Consider the following 14568-nt stretch of genomic DNA (forward strand, 5'->3'; position numbering starts at 1 on the left):
CTTCTATTTTTTTAGATATGAAATTGTTTTTACCTTAAGAATTGTGTTTTTTGAAACAAACACTCATGTCCAAGGAAACAACAATCAACTCATGTTCAACGAGCATATCAGTAATTATAAACGCACATCAGGGCTAGAAAAGACATATATAAGGCACTACATTCGTCCCAAAATATAAAATATTTTAGAGTTGGATATAGTTATTAGAAATGTAGGTAGAATTAAATAGGAATATATTGTGACTGGTAGGGAAATGAAAGTAGATGGGAAAAGTAAATAGTTAAGGACTGTGATTAATGTTGGCAAGAAGCTATTATATAATTTTGGGATAAATTTACAGTGTTAAAAGTTGTTATATTTTGAAACAGGGCGAGTAACTTGGCACGTAAGCATAAGGAAGTAATAAGATAAGCATAAAAGAAGCGACGGGAAAGACTCTGGAGCACACTAGTAATTTTTTTCTTTCTTTTTCAGGACAGCTAGCATATTACTCCCTCCGTTAAAAAAAACTTAATTCCTGGGTTTCCGGTTATAACGTTTGACCGTCCGTCTTATTTTAAAAAATTATAAAAAAATTTTAAAAAATAAGTCATATATAAAGTATTATTCATGTTTTATCATATATATAACAATAATGAAAATACTAATTATAGAAAAATTTTATATACACATTGGACACGGAAACCTAAAAATTAAAATTAAGTCTTTTTGGACGGAGGGAGTACGTCAGATCGAATCTTCCTGCAGACCATCACTCTTGGCTAGTTGTACTATATGAGATCTCGAGAACAGTCTAATGGAAAATTAACAAGAAATTATAGAAAACGACCGTTTAGATCGATGCACATGTGTACGCTTCAGTCTTGTTTAAAAGTGAATAATTGAGATGTGCAATTATTTGGCTGCTTTTGTGGAAAAAATGCACTTAACTCTGCATGTACGTAGCACGTACTATCCAAGGGAAAAAAAACAACTACAAATATCACAGTTACTGGCGGCTTAACAAATTGTCTCAGATCACTACGATAACATACAAGCCATATCTGGAATTGCAACCATACTTCCCCGGATGCCTCCAATGGCAGCCATGGCCATCCTCCTCCTTGCAACCCTGCTTCCTATGGAAACATCCTCTGTGGTTTCTCAACAGAATGCATCGAAAAAGGTAGGTACTCCTCTAGCTCCCCGTTTTGCAATGTTCAACCAACAGTCAATTAATTCTCTCTCTCTCTCTCTCTGTGTCTATATATATACACACACATAGCGCCACAGACGCGCTACGGAATTAGTAGCGCTCCTCCTGGTTTTCCATTTTCTCTGACTAGTCCACCTCTTATCTCTTTCCTCTGTTTTGTTCCCACCCCTCTCCTATCTCGAGTTAAAAAATTACCGGCTACCTCACAGAGCACCACATTTTCGGTTTTTTTGGTTTTTCCTCACTGACGTGCCAAAGTACTTCCTTCTTCTGGTCTCCACGTGGCCTTCGATATCGGTCATAAGTAGAAAAAATTACTGAGTAAAAAAGTTACCATAGTAAAAAAATCATGTCTATCTTTGCATGGAGTAAAATTTTTACTCCCGTAATTACTGAACAAAGTCAGGGCTCGATAATAGTAGGAGTATAGTATATTTTTCACTCCTGTAAATTTTTTGCATTACTCTCAATTTGTTTGCAGTAATATTTTTATTACATCAATTTTTGCAGTTATTTTAGTTAGTAATAAATTTGTTTAATCATTCCATATTGAAAAATGTGTGTAAAAATGTTCAGTCATTAAAATACGAGTATCATGTTCCTTTTTGGCTGGCCCACACAATTGTGTAGCTAGCACCCGTACGAAATTATCTAATTTTTTTACAAATGGTTTTCTTTAATTTGTTAAATAGTCATCTTATTTTGTTGTCCTAGGATTTTTTTTAAAAAAATCAAACCTAATCATCATCGGGTTTCTAATTTTATAGTTTTTAAAAGTCTCATCAGTCACCACCACTTACTATGCCGCCTTTTATTTGCTTGCCTGGTCTATTATGACTTCTTTTCATTCTCCTTGCAACCTTTGAAAATCAGACTTCATTATATCATCTGATTCTGTCTTTGAAAATGCTGCCACTGTAATTCTTTGCGGTCTGCACACCGAACCCCCTCTTTATTGTCACTAAAATCTAAAAATCGTACCAGATCATTGTTGGTTTCTTTTTCTTTAACTTTCTAGAAATTCTGTCAACCACTACGACACTACTCCTTCACGGCTTGCCCACTGCCTCTTCTCTTAATCATCATTAGAATTCTAATTATCGAATCTAATCGTCATTGGGGTTTTTTTTTAGAGATTTCAGATATCCCATCAACCACTACCACCCTACTTCTTTATGGCTCCCTCGATGCCCTCTGTCTCTTTATTGTCATTTGCCACCGTTATGTTCTAGACAAACTGCTCTTTCAGTATTTTTTTATTTTCTTTTATTCTGATTTTTGTTATTTATAAATTGTAATTATACTTTAACTCTGTTTTGTTTCTATAATTTTGGAATTTATTTTACTTTTATTTCAAATTTTAATTGATATCCTGTACTGTTATAGATTGACTGTTTTTTCAATATTCTTTGTTTTTTATTCTGAATTTCAGCTATTTCTAAATTACGTTCCTACGTAGGAAACTCTGTTTTTCCCTTTTTTAATTTCGAAATTTATTTTTTTTGAATTTTAATTAATCTCACATCGGGTTCTATATGTACTGTTATTCCAAAATTTCTTATTCTTAATTTTGAGTTTCAGTTATTTCTAAATTGTACTCATAGTTGATATACACATGTGGGGATGGGTTAAATTTGTCATAAATAGAATAACACTAATGAAGAAAGATGAGAGATGATTCCTGGAATTGTCCTCTTCTCTATCAGGTATCTGGTCAGAGTCTAGAAGCTTCAGCGATGATGGGCTTGGTCCTGTGCCTTCCAAGTGGAAAGGCACATGTCAAACTGGGCAAGAATTCAAATCTAACCTGTGCAACAGGAAGATAATTGGAGCTCGATGGTATGACGGGCATCTGAAGCCAAAGGATCTTGAGGGTGAGTACAGGTCGGTCAGGGATACTAACGGTCATGGGACACACGTAGCGTCCACCGCGGCTGGTGCCCTGGTGCCGAATGTTAGCTTTCACGGTCTCGCTACCGGTTATGCCAGGGGCATTGCGCCTCACGCGCGACTTGCTATTTACAAGCTAGGCTTGCTGGGGCTAGGAGGGAGTTGCAACGAGGCAGCCGTGTTGCAAGCGATTGATCATACCATACATGATGGCGTCGACATTCTGTCTCTTTCTCTTGGAGGGCCCAGCTTTGAATATTATACTAGCCTCCACGCTGTGAACCATGGGATAACAGTTGTCTTCTCGGCAGGAAATGATGGCTCTACTCCTAGGACTGTTACAAATGCATCCCCCTAGGTCATGTCAGTAGCGTCGGCCACAATAGACCGTACTTTCCCCACTGTTATCACACTTGCCAATAGCACCAGTAACCTTGTGGTATGTTAAGTTCCTCCTCCTAGCAGTTGTTCTTTTCATGTTAAGTTCTTTGGTGTATGCATGCATGCATGTAAAGAGGCATTAATTGATGGATTATGACACTGAAATCTTGTTAACATTGACCCCAGGGTCAATCCGTTATTCTATGAGCCAAAATATAACAACAACTGGTATGGGATTTATAACTCCAGGTATGGTTATATATTAATGATCCATCATGCCATGCTGCTTTTCAAGCTTGTCAAAGTATACTATACTGTTCGGACTTTCCTAGTTGAATATAATACATTAATGTTTCATCAAATGTTTGTATGTTCGTGCATGCAGATGCTTTGATGACACTTCCGTCACGATTAATGCCACGCTTGCTTCTGGGAAGATTTGTCTTCTGCTACAATCCTGCACCTATGACGACAATATCACCAATCTTCTACACCTCTAAGGTTGTGAAATATGCCAAGGAGGCTGGTGCAAAGGGGATCATTCTTGCCACATATGCTTTTGATATGCTAGATGCCTTCGAAATCTGTGGCAGCATGCCATGTGTTCTAGTGGACTTCGATGTTGCAACGGGCTTGTATTACGCTCTCGTTCAAAACACTGAACTAGTAGTTAAGGTGACCCCTGCTCTTACATGGTTAGGGTCTTAGGGAATGGAGTGCTTGCTCCAAAAATCTCAACATTCTCCTCCAGAGGACCCAGTCCACTTTTTCCAAAGTTCCTCAAGGTACATCTGAGTTTGATCCTCTGCCAGGAACCCAGTAGCAATAATGTGGACATAGATAATTTCTCTTTCCTAATTATTATTGTAACTAATATTTGGTCTATAACAATTTTGAGGGTTTATTGCATAAATAGATGATGGACTAGCAATAGAGGTTTTATAAACATTACCCTAGGACTAAATTAACATTTTGGCAAAATAGAAAGAGAAGTCGTAGGGAACACTATTATAGTTTGTACTGACCACTGAACATGGAAAGTAATGAACTTAAAAGGGAGATTACAGGTGAATCGAAATTAGTGCTGATTCGCAAATATAAAATATTGAAAAGATACAAACCAGAGAATTACATGTCGCTATTTTCTACAATTATTTGTGCCTTGTTAGACGTATCCATATATGACCTATACTCTTACATTGCTATAGCCTGATGTTGCGGCGCCTGGATCTAATATCTTGGCGGCTGTCAAATATTCATACACGTTCAAGTCAGGAACTTCAATGGCATGCCCACATGTGTCAGGAGTAGCTGCATTACTTAAAGCATTGCATCCAGATTGGTCTCCTGCTATCATCAAATCAGCAATAGTGACTATAGGTGATACTATTTGTAAATTTCCAAAACAACGAAATGCTTTTTCTAGCATATATATGTGGCACTGATTTGTTTTCCTTAACTTCAACATGGCGCAGCAAGTAATGATCGATTTGGCTTACCAATATTGGCTGATGGGTTACCTCAAAAGCCAGTAGATCCATTTGACTATGGTGGCGGCTTCATTGATCTAAACAGAGCTGTTGATCCTGGCCTAGCATATGATGTTGATCAAAAAGACTATATCCCATTTCATGATTGTTTTTTAGCTGGCAACTCAAGCTGTGAATCTGAATCCAGAAATCTGAACATTCCATCAATTGCGATCCTAAATCTAAAGGAACCAACAACTGTGCTAAGAACAGTGACAAATGTAGGCCAAGCTGATGCAATTTACAAGGCTGTTGTGCAATCTCCTCCGGGCATGCAGATATTAGTAGAGCCATCCATTCTAAAATTCAGCGCTGGCATGAATAAGCAGAGCTTCAAGGTCACATTCACCACGACACACAAGGTTCAAGGTAACTACCTGTTTGTTAGCCTAGCTTGACATGATGGCGGCGCTCACTATGTCAAGATCCCCATTGCAGTTCGACCTGTTTTATCCAACAATTATTATTCAGATGTCTGATGAAGCCTCCGACTACAGGTCATTGAGATGTTCTGTACGGAGCTTGCCTCATCCTATTTTGGCCCCCTCAAAGTTGAATTTGTTGGCCTCGCCAAAACATTTATGTTTGTCTGTAATTTGTGTTTTCCATATACTCTGTGATATCTTGTATTGTATACTCTGTGATACCTCGTATTGTACAAAGATATGAGTGAAATAATAATGAATAAATGAGGGGCTTTGTGAAGAGTTTTATCTGGATTGGCCTGATACTCCATCTAATTACTTATTTTATTTCAAGTTGCTGGTCGAAAATTAATCTGGATTCTGGAGTGCTGCAGTAATTCTTTGCAACCCGAGATCACAATTGATTCACTCGTAGTTGTTGGAGACCACAAGCTGCTGACATTTGATTTGACTTGTTGCAAACATCTGCTTAATTGGTTCCAGCTTCCTGATAGATAGAGTATGTGCCCAAAGCAGTTTTGGATCCTAATATTGCACTCACAATCAAGTAGATAGCTTTGCTATTTATTGTCATTAATTATGAGATGGACTTAGCAGAGCAATGAGAAGGGGCGTGTGGTTTCAACCCAAGGTCTTGGATTTAACGTTTGGTTTGGAGGGATGTCTCTTCCTCCAAATCTTCTCTTTTTTTTTAATGTCATTACTGTGTGAATGGCAAGAAAGTTATGTGCCGACTGCCAGTCATACTAGTTACTGGTAGTTGGTATGTTTCACGTTCTGTAGCTTAATTTGGATGGAGCTTTTTCTAAGAATATGCAAAAGGCCAGTGTATACATTAAGAAGAAGAAAAGTTGTACATTCTCCCATAACTTACTCCTTCCGTCCCTAAAAATCAAATTTTAGAGATAAACCTGTATAAGCATTTGTTCATATTCATATCTATAAGTTGTCTTTTTCTTGAGACGAAGGGTGTATCTAATAGGCGCAGGTATTCGAGGATGGCTTGTACACCCAGCACTGTGTGTTTCCTGCGCGCAGCATTAGGGATCTTGCTGCAAATTAAAACCTCCCCATGACACGAAATCGGACGCCTGAGCGAGACCGAGCTTGAAGAAGACACTCGCCCTCTTAATTTGCACCGTGCAATTAATTTCCGGGCAGATTGTCGCCCGGACCACCATCAAGTTGTCCAAAATATTGCACCGACTTTTGATGAAAGCACTATGATTCGTGCTGACAAGCTACTTCATCCTTGGCTCAAGGTGAAGCGCCAGTTACAAATTAAAGCTCAGTTAAGCTTATGGAGACGACTGATGCTGTCCAGGCGAAAGAGCAGCTGGTTGATCGTTGCCATCAGATGCTCTTTGGTCAGCTCCCAGCACTGCTTGTAAAGCCATCAGGTCCAGCAGGGTTTACCCTTTTGTTTTCCAACAAAATTACAGAATTTCGGTGGTCGGTACTTTTCATTAGGAAATTATATGAAAATTTTACTAAATATGAATGAATTTAAATAAATTTTGAGCAAATTCATAAAAAAAAATAAAATTAGATGAGATATGTGCTTGTTGGTGGAGGGTGAAATTACCGAAATTTCTAAAATTTTGTTCCGAAATTGTATCCCCTGATTCTGGTCCAGGTTCGGTCACCCAGCATGGCTTTGATTTCCGATCGACCAAACTTCCTCCAGGAAGTATGATCGTCGTTTGTTCCCCATGGTAAAATTTATCTAAGAAAGTATACATAGCGTGCACCTCAAAAGTAATTTATTGAGCTTAAATTATTCTCTTGTCATCTTCGGTCAAAAAGTATGTCTTGTGTAACACACCAGTACAAATGAGTTACTGTACACTTTCTTAGAGAAATTAAATGGTTTACTTGAAAATTAAATTGCCACGTTTGCCAGTTCTTATTCAATAGTGGTCATCTAGTTATGTTTCTATAAAAATTGGATCATTGTCAACTTTGTAATCATAAAAAATGCAATTTTATTGATGCTATTTTTCTCTTCTGGCTTTAAAACATTCATATGAACAGGTCCAGGTTCAAATATGGTTTTGTGCATGTGAGAACAAATCGCACATTTATATATTTACTCATCGCATCGCGATATCACGGGTTGAAAGACCAAGAACGGCTATAGAGGGGGGGGTGAATATAGCAATTCAAATCTTGCCCCCGAAAATACTCATCAAGCCGGATTTCTCAAAATCCTTATTAGAACCGCGGCTATTAGAGAAGCTAGATCTAGAAAAGAAGAGAAAAAGAAGAGAGAAGGAATTCCCGAAACTAGAAGAGGAAGAAAAAAGGAATTCCCGAAACTAGAAGAGAAGTGAGGAGGAGAGAGCAAAACTCATCATCGCAAAGTTCAAATTGCAAGCGGAATTTAAATTGCGGAATTTAAATGGACAAGGCAAAAACGAAAACCTTCAAATCATTTCATTCATAGGTGATGCAAAATAACCGCTCAACTAGGAGCAAACATACACCTTCAGAGGAACATTAACACAAACTTAAAATCTCTCGAACAAACACACTCCAAACTAATCCTAATACAAAATCCTCTCGGGCAAACACACTCCAAACTCACACGGAAACTTTCTCACCGAGCATCTCAAAAGGATTACAAAAGGAGCAACCCCCACCTTTGCATCCATCTCTCTATTTATAGCCTAAGACCCCCTAAGACATTGTCACAAATGCCCTTAGGGCGAAACCCTAACACAGGTGTAATCTGGACCATCTGTTCTTCCTTACATTCGAAGGAAAGTGCCTTGATCGTTGCCACGTAATCGATCCAATCCGCATGCCTTGCACAATCCGCGTGCACTCCATCCGAGCTAATCAGCGTGCACCGATCCGTGTCGTGCTCCTCCGAGCCAACGCACGCGCTCCACGCGTCCCAGCCAAGCCACTCCCGCGCGCGCTCGCGAAAAGTCGGAGGCGCTCGCGCCTTTCTCCCAGCCGGGCCCGCATGCCAGCGAGCCGAGTTGCCGCTCTCTCCAGATTCCCTCGCGCCACCCGCGCATATGCCATCTGAATTTGGTGTGGGTCCCGCATCCCCGTGTCTGCCTCCGAGTCGCGCGAAGAGAAGGACGCCGCGTGTCCCCAGATCTGTACGGTCTCCCGCCTCCGCGCGCGCATGCACCTGCCGAGCCGAGCTGGGCCGTCGTCTTGTCTAGGGCTGCTCGGCTTGGCCTCCTCCCATACATCACCTTGAGCCGGCCCAGCCACGTGCCAGCCCACAAGCCAAGTGGCCAGCTCGGGTTGGCCTCCCTGCCAACTGAGCCCATGCATGGCTAGCTAGCTTGACTTTTCCACCGAGCCATGCTAGTAGCAACCAGTACAGTGCAAGCTCCTCCTTGCACATGTACAGTACGTGTACATGCATGTATGCTAGCTACAGTAAGTAGTAGCAATGCACTTGCACAGTTCTTTTTCCCTCCGATTTCTTTGCGAATCCCGGCGCTTGCACACTTGACCTTGCGAAGCCCGTTGCGAAGACCTCTTCACACGGTGTTCGTCCACCGTGTGCAACCTTGTGTCCAATCTTGTCACCCGGCATCCTTGATCGCTTTGGACCTCAACTCCTCCCTTAGTCTAGTCCCGATCCGCCGTTGACCAAGATCGACCCCGATCACCTGTACACACATGAACCAAACAACCGTTGTCTTGGCACAGATGTCGCAACCTGACCAATGTTAGTCCACACACACACTTCTTCCGGTACTTGTCAATTTCCCATCACCAAAGAACTATAACCACACATGGTTTCACAAGGGTACGTTATGTGAGCCACTTCGGCACGTAGAATAAATAATTTCTTGAGCTTAAATCATTTCTCTTGTCATATTCAGTCAAAATGCACGCCAAATGTAGTACACCATCACAACATAGAAATAAATATTGGCATGTTACGATAGGTTACATACTTTTTTCATGTGCGGTAATGTCTAGAGTTCCATGCACATGTCAGAGTGTTTCTCTGGTGATACTCCCTCCGTATCATAATGTAAATCATTTTAGCATTGTCCACATTTATATATATATTTATATATATGTTAATAAATATGTTAATGAATCTAGACATATATGAATGTCTGGATTCATTAACATCTATATAAATACGGGCAATGCTAAAATGACTTACATTATGAAACAGAGGAAGTACCATTGATATCACAATGGGCTAGCAAGACATGTACATGTGAATCGGTCTCATACTCACAAAACGAGATAGATATAGCTATTTATACCGGTATTTTAACGCACTAACAGAAAAGGATTAGTATCAATTAATATATATCCATTTTTTCTAAGAATTAGAATGAACGTGTAAAAAGAAAAAAAAAGCAATGATTAATGTAATTATTATCCTACAATCATAATAGCTATACCATTTAGTTAAAAAAAAGATAATTGCTATGCATCCATATTTAGTTGGTAATGTTCTAATTCTTAGAAAAAAATTTGACGAGCAGACGTCCCAGCATTGAATATGCAAACCTGCAGCATATGTGGAGTGGAAAGGCGTTGGGCTACTCTATCTCTCATCATCACTACAATAAAAATACTAGAGACAATTTTTTAATACTATTGAGACACTTTTCAAGTGCCTTACAGCGAATTGTCTCTATAAATAACTAGTTGGGTGCTAATTTGTGCCGCATAATTTGCATACAAATTGTTCTAATCAATGTTAAATTCCATCAAGAAATTTTTGCCACGAGTTCACTTGTTTGTCGTCACAACATGCTTTGCTTGCCATTTTCCTTAGCAGAAGGATATCAAAAGGACTAAAACCTGTAGAATGAAAACTGTTTTTTTTAGCATATTCGTCGACATACTCTTGTAATAGATGTTTAACTTTTTCTAAATAAAGAACTAACCTGGATTACAAATCAAAGAAGCAACCTGCTATTAATTAATTTGGAAAAAATCAACAAGGCTTACAAATTTAAAAATACAACCAGCTAATAATTTGGATAATTTAATATGCCGAGATGACTTCTTATATGTCTAACTAATAGAAAAACCATGACCACAGAAAATGATGATATAAGCCTTAGATCTTATTGGTCAACATACACGAACAGGTCAGTTGGATAATTACGCTAGATATTTTGACAACCTAAGGGCAGTTACATAGACTGAAATAGATTCTACATATGTGTACATATATGAACAAATCAATATATTCATATTTGGTGAAGTCACTCTGCAAATCTGATCATGCAAGTGAGGCACATAGTGTATTAATATTTTATTCTTAACTAATACTGATAGAATTAGTTATAACAATAATTGAAAAAAAAGAATGTGATAAATGCATGCATGTGAAAAAATAGTTTTACACTATTATTCAGAAAACAATTCTTCTAGCAATCATCTAGCTACAGTCTTCTTGAAATAAAATATTTATATATTCTTCTCTGTGCCACCACCACCTTAATGTTGTTGCAGAAAAGGCAAGAATAGCATCATAAAAAATATATTAATCATCATCAAACTTCAATTTAACTTTGTGATGGTCTCAAATTTTACAGATAAAGAGCTGGTACTATATAGATGGTTCAGAATATAAATTTGTAAGATAAGCATGAAGTAGAGCACTATGAGTTATCAGAGTTCTTCGGTACAACATATCTAAATATCTATGACAATTTGAATTGATTTTATATGATCCACAAGTATTTGCACCATGGATCATTCAATGGATGCGCTTTTTGCCTTTTTCGACATACTCATCGAACTGCAGCCAAATATCTGCAGACAGTTGATATCATAAGGAAAATTAGGATTCGTATATACTTACTAAATGAACCATTTGAGGTACTACATTGATTAATCAGTATAGAATGGTACCCTTGAGTAAGTACCACAGCAACAGCCTTCACCATTATCTATTCTAAAATAGTTCAAAGCAGTCACTAACGAAAAACAAAGATTCCTAAGATTATACATGGCCAGCCATTTAGCTTTGAAGTTACCTTTAGATGGCACGAGGAGAAATGTAATTCCAGCGTTCAATAAAAACAAATGCTAAAAATCCTGGATCCTGAACAGTTGATCCTCGGTGAGCACCTGAGTTGCGATTCCCCTGGCCATGCAAGTGTGTCGATGATATATACCATTAGTTCCTAGGGTCCCATCATTCCTATAGCATTACTGCATTAGTTTTATAAACAAATTATAGAACAATAATATAGAGTAAAATTTTCAAAAGTCAGTCCTTGCATAAAATTCAGAAAATGGTAACTTTTATACCAAATGGATTTGAAAATTTGAAGGATTTTGACTACACTCAGATCCGTGCCCCTGATGGCATTCCCAAAAAAACACTACCTGAATTATGGAAAACAGTTTACCTTCACAGTTGATTAAAAATTAACAAAATCTCTATTTGCTACAATCTAAAAAAACTCGATAGAAGAATACTAACTTTGTTTCTCAAGGGGGCACGTCTGGTGTAGTACAAGTCTTAAAATGCTTCCATCAAGAAAAGCTTCTATACCTGCAGAATGTCCATGTACAGAGTTGTTGTCATCATGAGCCAACATTCTCAAATTCTAAAACAGCTTTCGCATTTGAAAATACTGAAGAACTTACCATTTTCTGATTCCATCATCAGCAACCATACATTCAGGCATCCCAGCATGTATACAACATGTTATTGTACAGACATCATAGGCAAAGACAAATTCCCCGATCTGAAAATTTCTAGATGGATTTGAAGAAAGAGATGGGAAAATTTTAGGGTTTGGGGATAGATACCGTGCAGCCGGATGGGGTCGTCATGTGCCGTCGTCAGCTGCACTCACCCTCAGCACGCCATGCGCCGCGTGCTCACCCTCAGCCCTCTTGTGTCGGAGGATACCTGCGAGGCGGGAGAAAAGGCGGCGAAGATCAGGGGCGAGGTGGAGGAGGCAAACGACTCGCATAATGGGGTGGCGCGGAGGAGATTGGCTTCCGGTGGCACGGGTCGTCGTGTGCCCTCACCCTCATGCGCCGCTGGGGTCGTCCTGAGCCCTCTTGTGACGGAGGATACCGGCGAGGCGAGAGACGATGGGGGCGGTGAAACGCGAGGGGATCAACGGGGGTGCAGGCGGAGGAGGGAGAAGCGCGAGGAGAGCGCCGCGAGCGCGAGGGGAGAGGATCGATCCGGGAGCGGCGTTGTGGGTGGGGTCGCGGGCAGGGAGGGGTGGGGAGCGATTTCACGATCGCCGATCGGGGCGCGGGCGGTGTGAGTCGGGTGAGAAGTGGGAGGGATCGATCCTAAGCCGTTGGATTGGGCGATCGAACGGCGTATGCTACGCGTGTCTGCCTAATCCAATGGTTAATAGGCTACGTCTACGTTGGCTTCACCATCACCACTACGGATTTTTTAAGTAGTAGAGAGTAGAGAAGAGGCATTTTATAACAATGTCTCTATGTCTTGTGACATTTTAATAGAGGCGTTTTTTATGTCTATAAAAGAGTAGGGACATTTTCTAGATTCAGTAAATTGTACCGCAACCATATAAAACCAGTGTGAAAAACATAAAAAATATTTCTCCTCGCTATTGCTAATCCTTGAGTGACCTCTTCAGTGATTCCTTTTTTATCTTCAATACACTACCCAACTCAACTTTATGTCATTACTTGTGCCTTGTGTTACTAATATCTAGTTCTTGAAGTGCCTCTACTAAGCTTAAAATGTCTCAAGAAAATGCCTTTACATAACAAAATGTGCTGAAAATGTCTCAAGCAAAGTTTATAGTGTTGAAAGAATGTCTATATAAGATAAATTTTAACAAAATGTGCTAAAAATGTTTCCAAAGTGTCTCTAGAGAATTTCAATAAAATGTGCTGAAAATGTCTCTAAAGTGACTCTAGAGTAAAATTTTTTGAAGCAATCTTTAAAGTGCCTCTAAAAGTGTCTCCTGATTTTAGAGGCCATTTGAAAATTGCCTCTACATCATGTTTTTGTTGTAGTGTGTGTTGGTTGCTTGGGAATATTGGAAACATTGGAATGGCCGCATGTTCAATCCACTACAATGATGCCTATGTCGCACTCTTTTCTTCTTTAAAGAAATGACCCGCAACTCTCCTATATGTTCAAGGAAAAAGAAATGAGAGACTCGACTATATAATCCTAGTATACCATTCAAGTAAGCCATTTGAATTGAGGATTCATCTTCCATTCTTTCCTGGTGATAAAATTTATGCAAGGAAAGCATAGTAACTCGTTAATATAGCATGTAAATTAGTTTGTTGAGCTTAAATCATTTCTCTTATCATTTGCGTATAAAAACACACCATGTTTAGTACATCATCACAACATAGCTAATGGATATTGGAATCTTGCGAGGTCACATGTTTCTTGCCAACAAAGGACATGTTCCACCGTATAGTGGTCCATGCACACGCCAAAGTGTTTCTAGTTTAGTATTATATGTTACTACCATTGGTATCCTAACGGGAAGAAACACATTACGTCTGAATCGGTAACATCCTCGCAAAACAAGACAAATATAAACCACACGCTAAAGAAAAGGTTTAGCAACAATTAAACGGGTTAATTTTTTATGATCACGATATACATCTATTTCCACCAAGTAAAAAACAACTGGCAAACATTCAAATTACTAAAGAAAAAACATAATAACTCTTTTATATAGCGAGTACTTCTTGTTAACTTGTTGTGATTAAATCAATTTCTCTTGTCATTTTCGAAAAAAAAACCATGCCATGTGTAGTACAATCAAAGCTACTAACAGATATTGGCATATGTTACAAAGCCACATGTTTCTTCCAAAAACAGGACATGTGTTCTACCATGCAGAGGTCCAGCTTGACTGAAATGGAGAGGGGTGCCACATGCTTGCTTTACTCTGTTTTGGATCAAATTCAAGCTGATATGAATGTCTAAGTTTGCACCTAGGGGGGTGCATATATGGTGAAAATAGATAAACTATAGCTAAGAAATTTTCTTGACCGGGTTCCTAGGCACCCCTCTCTGAACATGTAGCTCCGCCCCTGTGTCAGTGTTTCTACTTTAGTATTATAAAATTGTTGCAACTACCATTGGGATCACAACAGGCTAGAGAAGAAAAACACTACGCGTCAATTGGCCCCTTCCTCTCTAAACAAAATAGGCAAAAACCCGCTC

The 14568-nt window shown here is 39.2% G+C and overlaps 1 pseudogene; it reads left to right on the forward strand.

The window, feature by feature from the left end:
- Positions 1–1069: 1069 nt before the first annotated feature.
- Positions 1070–5474, forward strand: LOC127772012 (subtilisin-like protease SBT3.8; annotated as a pseudogene).
- The last annotated feature ends 9094 nt before the right edge of the window (positions 5475–14568 follow it).

This window comes from Oryza glaberrima, chromosome 4 (assembly GCF_000147395.1).
Source record: "Oryza glaberrima chromosome 4, OglaRS2, whole genome shotgun sequence".
Lineage (NCBI taxonomy): Eukaryota > Viridiplantae > Streptophyta > Magnoliopsida > Poales > Poaceae > Oryza > Oryza glaberrima.